Genomic DNA, 14,843 nt, shown 5'->3' with positions numbered 1-14,843 from the left:
GCTGTCACCCCAAGAACCAACTCTTTGCAAATGTGGTATGAGCATTATGTGGCACTTGTAAAAGGTCTAAGAGGTCAGATCAACACATATGGGGCAAGGCTTGGGCGGAGGGAGAATTTCAGTTCAGTGCACATTTAAAAGCGAACCTATACAGTGCCGGATTTACGTATAAGCTAAACAAGCTATAGCTTAGGGCCCCACTCTCTTGGGGGCCTCCAAAAAACTTAAAGGGAAAAAACCTGGATGTACATTTCCAAAACGTAAGATAAAAAACAAATAAAATAAAACCTACATACAGCAACAGTGTTTTGTATTGTGTAGGCTCCTATGATGTAAGTAATGGGCCCCGCCTGCTAGCCTGCTCCCTAAAATATCACTGGTTTGCTCATTTCTATATATAGGGTGTCTACATTCAACATGTGCAATTGGCTTTGGATACCTATTAGGTCCATAAATTACCATATAGCATATATTCAACACAAAATGACAATTTGTTGTTGACAAAGGACAGCGGGACATATAAAGGGCCCCATTACCTTCAGTAGCTTAGGGCCTCATCAAACCTAAATTCGGCCCTGAACCTATGTAATCTATAATCTACACTTTTCAAAACTATATGCAACCCAGAACACAACCATTCTTTGGAATTTGCCCTGTTCTGAATTTAGCAATGCAGTTCTCAAGCCAAGTAATGCGTACAAAAGATGCGTAAATAAGGGAAATGTGTGGCTAAAAATACATACATTTCTGAAGACACAAATGCATTATATTAGGGAAAATTGCTTTGTTAATATTGTATATTATGAGACATTCACACTAAAATGCTGATGAACTTAAAACATATATAATAAACACAAAGTGATGTTGAAATGTGGAGAACTGAATTTAAATCTGGAAAAAAATGCACAACTCAGAAACCTAAACTTAGCTTACCCCTAAGCAAGGTGATCCCTTAATGTGGCAAACTGAAACCTGGGGGGGGGGGGATGGAAAACTCAGAGAAACTTGAATCCTAATAATTTAGCTTTTGCTAGCAGGAAGGCAGGTGGAGTGAAATGCAGGGCCATCCAAACCCATGAAATAGTAATGAAGTGGAACAGAGGATCTCCTCTCATCCCTAATCCTGTACCTGTCTCTGAGATTGACAGAGATTGCCTTCTTGATTATTCCACCGATAAGCCAAGCACCTATGACAGGAGCGCAGAGAAAGCTACTTAGTCATAATGGCTGCTCCAGAGTTATGGAAATCCATTCCTCCGAAGGCTCTGAAGTATGAATACTGAAGTGTGCGAGAGAAGGAGGACACTTGGAGAAATTGGGAATGGCATACATCAAGACGGAAAGAGGCAGAAAATGAATGTGCAGACAACTGAGCGGCAACGGGTCTGCTCCTCACCCCCCCCCCAGTCCCTGTTGAGTTGTTTTCAGGATTTTTCAGGCCTAGACTCCCAAGCAAATTCAATAAATATATAATTCCTGTGCAGGAAAAACAACACAACACATTAAGCATGGACACTTGGAAGAATTTATACTTCCAGTCTGACACTCCCTGTATTTGGGCTCAGCTCCTATTAGCTTCCAGTAACTTTTCCAAAGTAATAACTTGACATTAGCCAGTTGCAAGACAGAAATAGGCCGAGAAGAAGCTTATATAGCAGTCATTTCAGCTGCTTTGGGGGGTGGGCGGCGGGTGGAATATAGAGCCAATTTTCTATTTTTAAAGAAAGGTCTTTTGAAAAAGAGATGACTATGAAAATTTTTGTAGCAGCGGACGTAGAGCTTCCTTGCTCCTCAAGCTATTCTGGACTCGCCGGTCCTTTATCAGCAGCTTAAGCTACTTTTGTACTTAACCATTTAAATCAATAAACCTAAATATAGCCATCAATATGGGACACGGCTTCTTCCCCTTGAAGAGAGCCTTTTTAGTAGGAGGTGATGCCTAGAGTGCCCTCATTTTCACATTTGCCTCTGTTTAGGCAACATCCACCCCAAGGACACATCATTTCCCATCATTTCTATAAGTGTTATGGACTTTGCAAATGAATGAAAAGAGAGTGGGTCTTTACTGGGTATCTACTAAAGATGATCTCACTGACTGAGCCGGGATATAAGGTTTCAGGTGATCCTTGAGATACCCTGGACCTAAGTTGTCCAGGGCTCTGCAAATTCGTAGTACAGTAGCAGTGTGACCCAAGGAATTCTCTTGCTTCAATCGCTGGACCTGACAACCTTTCAGGAACCACCCAGCTGTGATGCTTTGAATTCCGACACCAACATTTAATTCTTAGAAGGATGTAGGCAGCAAAATCTCTTCCATAGCAGGATGCTATATTTAGGCTGCTGACATCTTAATCATAACTTTCCTGTTGACACTGAGTCTGACAAAGAGTGGAAATTTAAATCACACGCATGAGAAAAGCTTTTAATATGTGGAGAAAGAATGAACAGCAACCCTTCGATGTAAATGGCTGAACTGCTTTGCTCCTGATACGTTATAATTTGTGGTTCTGACCAAGCAGTGCCTTTTGCTCAGTAGACTGAGAATGGCTCAGTTATATTCTGAGCCTGTGTTCATTGCGAGGCCTCATTCTTCTCACAAACAAGAAATGAGGACATGGTTGACCTTATTAGTCTGTGGCTGCAGATGATGCAGAACTCCAGCTCCCATCAGCCCCAGCCAGAATGGCCAATGGTTAGGAATGATGGAAGTTATAGTCCAACAACATATGGAGGGCCACAGGTTTCCCATTCCTGCCTCAAAGAGAATGAGGCACCCATTTCAAGATGCTGTGAGTGGGAAGCAGTGGGAAGATGCTGGCAGATGCAACCTGCCTCATGCCATGCCCAAGCTAGCCTGAAAAACACTATTCCAGGTGTGGAGAACCTGTGGTTCTCCAGGTGTTCCTGAACTACAACTCCTATTAGCCTCAGCAAGCATGGCCAATGATCAGGGGTGATGGGAACTGTCATTCCACAAGACATAGAGGGTCAAAGATTCTCCACACCTGCACTACCGCATTGCCAGTGCTGAAATATTATCCCACTGCAAGTCTGGCCAGTTTCTGCACATGGAGCAGGGGGTCAGGTCACCATTTTTCCATTTCAGGCAGCAAAATGCATTGGGTTTACCCTGGATGAGGAAGTTAGCATCTCTCTCTCCATTGTTCACTAAAGACTACAGGAAAAGGTTCATATGAGATAATTCACCAATTTACCAATTGATTTTTTTAATTAAAAAAATCCATGCATTTTTTTATAAGCTAGTGTGTCAGGGTGAAGGGTAAGCTAGGAAAGCTTCATAACTCCATACTCTCCAACATTTCTCATATGAAAATAGGGATGTCCTGAGGGAAAAGTGGGGCATTCTGGGATCAAATCTGAAACCAGTATGGCTTCTGTAAATCCAGGGCTCTCCCTGGAAAATAAGGACACTTGGAGGGTCTGTATTACCTTTTCAGCTTCCGACACCTTCTCTTCCCAGTTTTCTCCCTTTTCTCCCTCTGACCACTCATCAGTGTCCCACCACCACCATCTGAGCTCTGAGATTTCTTCCCTTGGTGGTTCCCCAGCTGGTTCCTTCCACCATTTCTCTGCATCCAACCAATAATGACATCCCCTCTTCCTGCTCCTCGTCTGGGAATTATGACACAGTGTGGAAAGGAAACTGAAGTTTTGGCTCACTATGCAAGTATGTGAGGGCCCTAGCCACAGTTTTGGAGCTTCCTAAAATGGAGACTGTTTGTTTTACAATCCCTCGCATGACACATTTGGAACCCAGGCAGCGGGAATGTATGGATGGCAACTTAAGTTTTTATAAAGCAAGGGGGAATGGGGTTTGGGAATACTGCAACATGCTTTATTCATCCAACCAGACTTCCAACTGGAGTGGTTGCAAACAGGTTTGATGCTCAGCATTCCTGACACGTCGTCCCTCAGAGGACAACTTGCACATGTCGCAACTGCTTATTGCAATCATGAGCTATCATTGTGAACACCACACTGGGATAATATAGAAAGCAACCTTGAGAGTAGATTCTTCTCTTACATATTAATGAAAAGTATTGAGAAAAGCCCCCACCACAGTGTAGCCTGATTTGTGAGGGGTGGAGGTATTATCACTATTTGAGGCTTAAGGCCTTGATTTATTCTGGATTCTCACCCCCCAGTCTTAGATTAAAGCCATTTTGGGTGTTTGGAGCTTTTTAAGATTCTAACCCTGGTTTCAATCTCTTCATTTTCCTCCCTATCCACAGCTGATATTTTTTAACGTGGTCTGAAATATTTCCCCCCTCCTTTTGGCTCAGTGACTGTGTGGACGTATGAGACAGAAAGGCTGCTACACCTTGTAGAGATTTTCCTGAATATAAAAGAGATCCTCGCATGAATATATATAGGTCTTTATGCTCAGCCACCTGCATATGAAGCATAACTCCACAAGTAAGAATGATTCAAAATGAGGAGTCAGTGGACCAGCCTCCCACTGGTGTTGAGAAGCATTTGAGTACTAGAAGACCAGATATATTATTACTGCAACATCAGAGCTGGAAAAGGTTCAGGGAAAAGACAACCAAAATGATCGAGGAGCTGCAGATAATCTCCTGTTAATGTAAGGTTGCAAAGCTTTTGGGGCCTCTTCGTTTGGAACAAGGATGAGGAAGGTGGGTAGAAATGTTTGTCCAGGCAGACACATTATGAGAGCAGCAAAATAACAAGACTGGTGGGTTAAAATCAGGCCAAATCTTTATGGACATCAGCAGGCAGGGTGAGGATTGTGTAGGCTTGGAGCCTAGGATCAATTCACCATTCCGCAAGCTACATGTTGATGGAATGGACCCGCCGGGTTTGGACCGCTCCATGGGAGTCGGCCAGTGTTGAACCTTGCCATGGTAGAAGTCAAGCAAGCAAGGTCTCACTGGGCGACCTGGGTGCAGATTCCTACCACGCAGGTACCCCAAGCTTAGGGGTGCTGTAGTCAATCCTCTCCTCAGGTCCTTTATGACACCCCGCCCCCTTATACTATGTGGATCCTGCCCAATGCCATTTTCGCCACAAGGAGTGGAGTAAGTATATCTAGAGCAGTGTTCCTCTGTCTCCCATAGCAATTGAACCCAAAGCCATCCAGTTAAAGCTGAATGTTGGGAGATTTGGAACAGAAGAAATGAAGCACTTCTTTATCCAGTACGTAATTAAACTAAGAAATTTGCTCCCAAAAGATGTAGTGATTGGCCACCAACCTGGACAGCTTCAAAAGAGGATTCACAGAGGATCAGACTTATCAATGGCTTGCTTTCGTGATGGTCAGATATACTGTCTGCAATACCAGAGACATTATGACTTCAGATACCAGTTGCTGGAAATTGTAAGTGGGAAAAATGCAAATGTGCTCAAGTCATTCTTTGGGGCATCCCATAGACATCTGGTTGGCCACTGTGAGAACAGGATGCTGGTCCACTTGGCCTGTTCTAGCAAGGTCCTTCTTATGTTCTGATGGCCATTTTCTTTTTATGAGGTTTCAAAGCCTGGAATAGCATTGCTGCATTTGAAATTCTCACTGTGACGCTTGCATGATCCTGTAAGTCTCCTTAGAAACAAACAATCAACTTCATCACACATGGTGTTTCTATAGCAGCTTTTAAAGAATATAAAATATATTTTGATTGTCTGTTTCTTAGACCCCCCCCCTTTTGGGTGCTTTCTATTAGTGAATGTCCTCAATATCTATGAGTGTACCTCTGTTGAGTACAGCAAAAGTCTGGTTATATATATATATCCCACAGGTTTGATTCTCAGCATTTCTGACATGTCCTCTCTCAGAGGACAAGTAACACAAATCGCTACAGCTTACTGCAGTCATTGGCTATCATTCTGAGCATCAAGCTGGGATGTGATCCGTACTAGGCAGACCAGGCAGTAGTACGAGCTCACATAGAGAAAGGGTTGGAACAAAGCAGAGAGGTGGCTTTGTCTGAGGTGCCAGCAGCTGCCATATTCCCTGTGCTCCATAGAGTCTCAAAGCGATCCCGGTTTGCAATTTAATGCATGTACTTTGATATATGATGCTGGACAATATGATTAGACTTCCTTTCCTGATGTGCCATGGTGACAACTGAACTCATTTGCCGTGTTAAAAATGGTTTACTTACCAAATGTGCGGTCTCTTTCTGTGCCAATGGAAGAGGGGAACTTTGGAAGCAACTGAGAAGGTGATATTTTAGAGGTCTAACAGGCTTTACTTGGCTACATATACTATATTTACTATATTTCTTGGGTTTACTTTCCTGCATATTTTGTGATTTTGAATCTCTGAGGGGCGGTGCTATTTTTCTAGAAAAAGAGGTACCGGAACTCACCATGAATGCCTCCCTTGTTCTCTTAAAATGCTAATGGCACCCACCTGAGAGGTGCCAGAACTGAGTTCCAGCGAGTTGCTGAAGGTAATGGGGCCCTTTATATGTCCAGCTGTCCTTTGTCAACAACAAAATGTTGCTGCTTTTTGTGTTGAATATATGCTTTTTAAGATGCTGTTTAGGTTTGTCATTGCTTTTCTCCAAATGACAGACCTAGACAGCATCTGAAAAAGCAGAGACATCACCTTGCCGACAAAGGTCCGTATAGTTAAAGCTATGATTTTCCCAGTAGTGATGTATGGAAGTAAGAGCTGGATCATAAAGAAGGCTGGTCGCCGAAGAATTGATGCTTTTGAATTATGGTGCTGGAGGAGACTCTTGAGAGTCCCATGGACTGCAGGAAGATCAAACCTATCCATTCTTAAGGAAATCAGCCCTGAGTGCTCACTGGAAGGACAGATCCTGAAGCTGAGGCTCCAATACTTTGGCCACCTCATGAGAAGAGAAGACTCCCTGGAAAAGACCCTGATGTTGGGAAAGATGGAGGGCACAAGGAGAAGGGGACGACAGAGGACGAGATGGTTGAACAGTGTTCTTGAAGCTACTAACATGAGTTTGACCAAACTGCGGGAAGCAGTGGAAGACAGGAGTGCCTGGCGTGCTTTAGTCCATGGGGCCACGAAGAGTCGGACACGACTAAATGACTAAACAACAACAACATATGCTATATGGTAATTTATGGACCTAATAGGTATCTAAAGTCATTTGCAAATAACAAATAGGAGTCTACACAACACAGAACACTGTTGCTGTATGTAGGTTTTATTTTATTTGTTTTTTATCTTATATTCTGGAAATGTACATCCTGGTTTTTTTTCCCTTTAATTTTTTTTGGGGGGGCCCAAAGGAGTGGGGTTCTAAGCTATAGCTTGTTTAGCTTATATGTAAATCCGGCACTGCCTATTGCTAGAGCTCCCTCACCAAAGAGTACTTGCCCCAAACCTGGATCTAGACTTCCTGGGAATTCTAAAAGTTTTTTATGAGCTCTATGAAGAAGTAGTTCCATTCATCCCTCTTGAATCTACAGACAACCTTTCCATTTCACACACCCCACCAAAAATCCTAGTGAAGCTTTGCTGTGCCCAGCTACAAAAACTTGCCCCCCCCCACCTGTGCTTTTCACTCTGTGAAAGGAAGAACAAAGAAGCTTTGTTAAGCTGCCAGTTTTCTTTGTTTGGGCAATTTTTTTGATGAGAGAGGACAGGAAATCATACCAAGGCCATATCTTATTCATGGCATATTACAGGCATTTCAGGTGTACTCAGTCACTGTCAGAGTATCCTAATTAGAATTTTCTCCTTTAGAGAGAGAGAGAGATCCATCTCAGCAGAAACCATTTCACCATATCCTTTTTTGTAATTTATAGTAAATTAAATTTTATTTTATTTGCATCGTGGCTCCCGGTAATTCAGCCCTTGCAACAGCTTGAATAATACAGCAGAATCAAATGCAAAAATCATTGCCATGAAGGAACACACTTCACTCTCTCTGCTTGACTCCTGACATTACCAATGCTCTTAAGACAATTGATGCTTTTGATAACTATGCATTTATTAATTTCCATTTATCAGGACTGGCTCCAGAGGATGGAATGGTTGGGCATTTGCCAGGACCCAGAAGCCGGCAGAGGGACCCACCGCCTGACAGTGCATTTCCACTTTCCACAGAACAAATGCAGTCTAAGAGAACTGTAAGGTTTGCATGCTCTGCCTCTTCTGGGGACTCAGCTATACAGCTGCAAATAAAACATTTTAAGTGTGTTGCAATGCGCAATAACCAAATGTGACACTAGATGGCGAGAATGAGCTATGGCAAGTTCAATATACTTTTCAAAACATTTTTTTTAAAGCATTTCCACAGTGTTTTTTATATGTGTGTAGATTCCACCTGGGACACCAGTGGCACTGTGGGTTAAACCACAGAGCCTAGGACTTGCTGATCAGAAGGTTGGCGATTCGAATCCCCACGACAGGGTGAGCTCCCGTTGCTCGGTCCCTGCTCCTGCCAACCTAGCAGTTTGAAAGCACGTCAAAGTGCAAGTAGATAAATAGGTACCGCTCCGGCGGGAAGGTAAGCGGTGTTTCTGTGTGCTGCTCTGATTCGCCAGAAGCGGCTTAGTCATGCTGGCCACATGACCCGGAAGCTGTCTGCGGACAAACGCCGGCTCCCTTGGCCTATAGAGTGAGATGAGCATGCAACCCCAGAGTCGTCTGTGACTGGACCTAATGGTCAGGGGTCCCTTTACCTTTTTAGATTCCACCTGGGTTAAGTGGGGTGGGGGGTGAGAGTGTTAAGCCCAGACCCCCAAACCTTGAAAATACCAGATTTAAAATTTATTGCCAGTTATTACTAAACTTTTCTGGCTGCGATTCTCTACCCACTTGTATCCATGAGTAAGAGCCACGGAGCTCAGCAAGACTTCCTTTTGAGTCGACCTGTGTAGGATTGCCTTCTTGAAGTAAACAATTCTGTTTTATTACTCTAAAACAGAAAATTGCATAATGGATGCATTATGAATTACTTTGGTCCCAAAATAAACCCTTCCAAGAATCTGCATCTCCTTAATAATGTATGAATCATGATAAGGAAGGTCACAAGAGGCCAATTCCTTTACGCACCATCCGGGGAGTCTAAAATGGTTCATGAACTGCAATTCCAGCCAATAATTTGACATAATAATCTATATTCTGTTTGGCATTGAACATGTTTCCAATCAAAATGCCGTCTCAGGAATGTCGCTTGGCACAAAGAAATAAGAAGAAGACTGGAATTTATCTTGAACTGTTTCAGTACTCAGAAAATTAGTACTGCCCCAAACTGGGTAATTCACACATTTCTTTAACAAATATAACCCCTTATTTCTAAGAGAACAATTATCACCTGAGAGTTTGTCTTCAGCCTAATATATTTTTGCTCCAGGGTCTTTCAATTTCTGTTGGGAGATAAATAGATGACTATATATTTGAATGAGTCAGCCTGAACAGTTAAGTGGCATTCTAACATAAAGTTATAATGTGAAGGGTTGTGTCAAAAAACAACGTCATTATCTTTATTTTGGGCATAATGAATTACTAAATAGGAACATAAGAAGAATCATCTGGATCAGGCCAATGACCCACCTAGTCCACTATCCTGTTCTCACAGTGATCAACCAAGTGCCTATGGGAGCTTAGGCATTCCCACTTGCAACTGAACTTAATTTCCTTCCCTAGTTACTGGCATATTCCCCCCCCCCCCAATATAACCTGAGGGATGCTCCATTATCTCTTATATCTTCTTTTTTCTTCTTTGTTGATCACTCATAGCTGAGTAAGATTGTCTTCTATGAACATGGTTTTAACAGTGAGTCCGTAAGTGACTGTGGAGGCCAATTCTGGATCCACACGTCCTTCCACTGTGGGGACATAGGTTTCCGGGCAGGATTTGATCATGGTGAGGGTTTGCCAAGCGTGCCTTCCTCTTAGCATGCTTGTCCCTTTTGTCCTGAGTTTGAGTGTCTTCATATACCCAGTAGGCCACTGTGCTTTGAGAAAGGACCTCAGGAGGTTCAACCTCCAAAGATATCAGAAGCCCACTCCATGTTAAATCAGTGCAGGGCTTTTGAGTGTGGTTACCCCACTTCTGTAGAATGGCACATTCTGGAAACAATGGAAGACATTTTTCTTCTGACGAGCCTTCCCAAGTGGAGGAATACGACTGTGCCTGTGAATACTTTCTTTATCCTGCGCAAACTGTTTTGTATGACTGGCTTTTCGGACTGATGAAGCGTGTAGCGAAACCTATAATATATATGGAGAACAGGTCTCCTTTTGCCCACTTGCGTTATTCTCATCAGGGTGGTGGCTTTGATTTGCCTTCCCGTGATTGATCCATTCATACGGCTTTGTGTTTCCAACTCAAGACCTGTAATGACTATAGGGGTTGCTTGTGCGTAAGTTGCCGCCACTCCTGGCTATGTTGCCTTGTTAAACCTTTTCTGTCTGGACAGCCCTTCACTTCGTGGCTGCCTCAGTCGCTAGCAGAATCCGTCAGTGGGCGTTTCTTAAACCTTTTCCAGCATAAAAGCTGTTTGACGCCAAGTCTCCTCCTACTCTCCCTGCGCGGAAGTCTTCTGCGCAGGGAGGGTGTGGGTAGCGGAGGACCCGTGCTCTCCTCGCTGGTCTCCAGCGAAGAGTCCTGGAGCCCTCTCGCCGATTCCCCCATCTGCCCCCCTTTATCCTTGGTGTTACGCTGACTTCCTTCCCCAGGTGATGAGCTGCCTCTCTCCCTGCTGGGCCCCTCCCCAGAATCACGGCGGAGCCTTGCCTCCGCCTCTGGCTCCGATGTCAGTTCCCTGACAATACCCACTGAAGAACATCTCATCTAGTCCAATCTTTGAAAAACAGCTTTGAAAAACTTTTCCATATTCTCCAGTGTGCTACCCTTGCCATTCTGTGATTGGACATACGCTGCTTGTTGAAGGTTCATTCATCCAGTCTATATAACGTTTCCTGCACATGTAACTTGTTAAGATACAGTTGTACATTTATCCACTCCATGTTTACAGTATCTCCAGGCTTCGTCTTGCACATGGCACCTTAGTATGTTTGTTGTTTGAATGGTTACAAGTCTATCTCTTTTCTAGCTATTATTCTAGTAAATTTGGTTTTACACTTATAAGCCAGTTTGTGGTGGTGGTGTTTTGTTGGAATACGTTTCTGCCATGGGTGTCTACTTTGTATTATTTCCAAATTTATCTACAGTTGATTTCTGTGTTGTTTTTAACTGTTTTTAAGTTGTAATTTACAATATTGCCTCGAGATATGTGTAGAAGGCAATGAAATACTTGTTACTGCTTCTTTTTTTAGGGTCCTGATTTCATAGAATCATAGAATCATAGAGTTGGAAGAGACCACAAGGGCCATCGAGTCCAACCCCCTGCCAAGCAGGAAACACCATCAGAGCACTCCTGACATATGGTTGTCAAGCCTCTGCTTAAAGACCTCCAAAGTAGGAGACTCCACCACACTCCTGGGCAGCAAATTCCACTGTCGAACAGCTCTTACTGTCAGGAAGTTCTTCCTAATGTTTAGGTGGAATCTTCTTTCTTGTAGTTTGGATCCATTGCTCCGTGTCCGCTTCTCTGGAGCAGCAGAAAACAACCTTTCTCCCTCCTCTATGTAACATCCTTTTATATATTTGAACATTGCTATCATATCACCCCTTAACCTCCTCTTCTCCAGGCTAAACATGCCCAGCTCCCTTAGCCGTTCCTCATAAGGCATCGTTTCCAGGCCTTTGACCATTTTGGTTGCCCTCCTCTGGACACATTCCAGTTTGTCAGTGTCTTTCTTGAATTGTGGTGCCCAGAACTGGACACAGTACTCCAGGTGAGGTCTGACCAGAGCAGAATACAGTGGCACTATTACTTCCCTTGATCTAGATGCTATACTCCTATTGATGCAGCCCAGAATTGCACTGGCTTTTTTAGCTGCCGCGTCACACTGTTGGCTCATGTCAAGTTTGTGGTCAGCCAAGACTCCTAGATCCTTTTCACATGATTTGCTTCCTTTGGTTTGGGGCCTCTAAAACGAAACACCATGTTTTATTTTATTTCTGCTTTTCAAGATGATGATTGGGCATCTAAAGCGAAACACCGTGTTTTGTTCTGTTTATACTTTTTAGGCTAACCCGATAGCCTCTCCCCCTAACAGCTGCCGTTACCTTTACTTGCCATCACTCAGCGAAGCGTTTCTCAAGGATTCCAAAATTGCCGAGTTAATATTTCCCATTTTTTTCGCCTCCAAAGCAGTTGCTGCTCCCCTCGCCAACTTTCTTTTTCTTGGCTCCTAGCAATAGCACAAACATTTGTTCCTTGCTGACTTGGCAGGCAGGCAAGAGGATGCCCGTCACCCTTTATTACCTCGCGTCCTGGTTTTCCCTCAGAAAAAGTGTGCCTAAAGCCCTGACTCCACACAAGAGTGAGGAAATGTCAGGCTTTTATAAAATTGTTTATTTATTTATTTGGACCACCTCTTCCGAGTGAGGAACCCGTCACAGCGAGTGGACAAGACCACAGCCTGCGAAGGAAAAGTGTTTGGTGTGGAAAATCCAGCCTTGCTAAGCGATCCCAGAGTCTCTTGGCGACAAATATAAAATGTGATTACAGCACACGGAGGCGTTAGGAATCAATTTGCCTGAAGCAGGGCGGGGGGGGGGGACACGCGTGACTACCTCTCCTAAAAAACCTTCATTGATCCTGTTGTACCTTCCCGCTCAAGAAGCTTCTGAGTTGCAGCTTTCTATAAATGTTTTCCTTGCGTTGCTTTCATATTTATTGATAAATTAACATGCCACCTTCCATGGAGGATCCCCGGGCAATTTACAAGATCAAGAACAAGATGCAAACAAAATCCCTGCTACAATGCACAGCATCCAGAAAACATTAAGCAAAAGTGAGCAGGGAAAATCAAACTGTGACTCTTTAAAAAAGAAGACTTAGAACGACAAACAGTTCCTCCATATGACATCAAAAGGAAGAAAGGAGGTCACCTTATACTGAGGCCCTATCTGCATTATACATTTAAAGCAGATTCATGCCACTTTAAACAGGCTTCCCCCAAAGAATCTTGGGAAGTGTAGTTTGTTAAAGGTGCTGAGAGATGTTAGGAGACCCCCCTATTCCCCCTCACAGAGCTACAGCCCTCAGGGTGGTTTAATAAACAATCCCTCCTGCCAACCTAGCAGTTCGAAAGCACGTCATAATGCAAGTAGATAAATAGGTACCACTCCGGCGGGATGGTAAATGGTGTTTCCATGTGCTGCTCTGGTTTTGCCAGAAGCGGCTTAGTCATGCTGGCCACATAACCTGGAAAAACTGTCTGCGGACAAATGTTGGCTCCCTCGGTCAGTAAAGCGAGATGAGCGCCGCAAGCCCAGAGTCGTTCGCGACTGGACTTAACTGTCAGGGGTCCTTTACCTTTACCTTTTTTAACAACCCTGAGCACCTTTAACATTTCTCGGGATTCTATGGCAGGGGGGAGAGACATACAGTGGTACCTCAGGTTAAGTACTTAATTCGTTACGGAGGTCCGTTCTTAACCTGAAACTGTTCTTAACCTGAAGCACCACTTTAGCTAATGGGGCCTCCCGCTGCTGCCGTGCCGCCAGAGCATGATTTCTGTTCTCATCCTGAAGCAAAGTTCTTAACCTGAAGCACTATTTCTGGGTTTGCGGAGTCTGTAACCTGAAGCGTATGTAACCTGAAGCGTATGTAACCTGAGGTACCACGGTAATGGTTTAAAGTGGTATGGCGCTGCTTTAAATGTAGTGCAGGTGGAGTCTGAGTCAGGCGCCTGGGTCAATGTAGTATACACTTGACTGGCAGCTTTCACCAAATGTGTGCATTATATAATTCAGGCATCCTAACCGCTCGCAAGATGAGTCAGAGTGAGAATAGCATACTAGCCAGCCCCCATGTCACTATCCCTAGGGCTCTATACTACATTCAGCCAGTGTACAAGATTTCAGAGGGCTTTGGATGAGTCAGGTGCCCAGAGACACAGCTCATTGCAAGTTAGGTTGAATCGGCCCGGAGCAATCTGTGGCTATCAGGTAGGGAATCAGGTATGAAGGCATGGCGGCTGTGCTCTTGCTGGGAGGAAAAAGGATGTCCCTTTTTCTGGGACACTTGTAGGGTATGAAATACAGGAAAACACTTTCCACCCCTTTTTTTGAAAGATTGCTTTGTCTCATATGCAAATGCAGGCCCATTTAATTGATTAATTAATCCATTAGTGGACTAACATTTGTACTATTAGTCAATGAAGGTTTTTGTTTGTTCGTTTGTTTTCTAACAGGGTGGCAGAATTTGTTGGATTCTGAACCCCGTGTGCTTTCCTTGGCACCGATAACATGCAGATCTCACAAGTGACAAATCTACACTACAAGGTGCAGTCGCTGTTGTCACTGTGACACAAGCATGCACCATTATAATAGCACACATATTTGCTCTGTTTACAATAACAGTTGGCTAGATTTTTTTCCCCTCCCTGGTGTCATCTCATCAGATTCTGGGAGCTGACCAGTAAAACTCTAGATGGGAATCTGACTAGTGGTGGCTGGTGTTCAATGAGATGAGTAGGGAGGAAGCTGAGAGGTGGAGCCAATGAGAGACAAAAGCAACTAATTCTAGTTTTGTCTCCATCTTCCTCCTTGCTTTGTTCTACATGGGGCAACACCAAGACCAAGGAGGAGAAAGTTGACAGGCAATGGCATCCCCATGGACTGGTTGAAAGGTAGCTGGGGGCTGGCTGAGTACAGATTAGGGTTAGTGGCGCAATACCCTATTTGTTCTAATGGACCAGCCTCCCCTGAATCTGACGGCATCAACAGCTACTGTGGTGTAGTGGTTAGAGCACTGGACCAGGACTTGAGAGACCAGCGCTGGATCTACAC

The sequence above is a fragment of the Podarcis bocagei genome, assembly GCF_964188305.1.
Source record: "Podarcis bocagei genome assembly, chromosome: 10".
Lineage (NCBI taxonomy): Eukaryota > Metazoa > Chordata > Lepidosauria > Squamata > Lacertidae > Podarcis > Podarcis bocagei.
Note: the sequence above shows the minus strand (reverse complement) of the source record.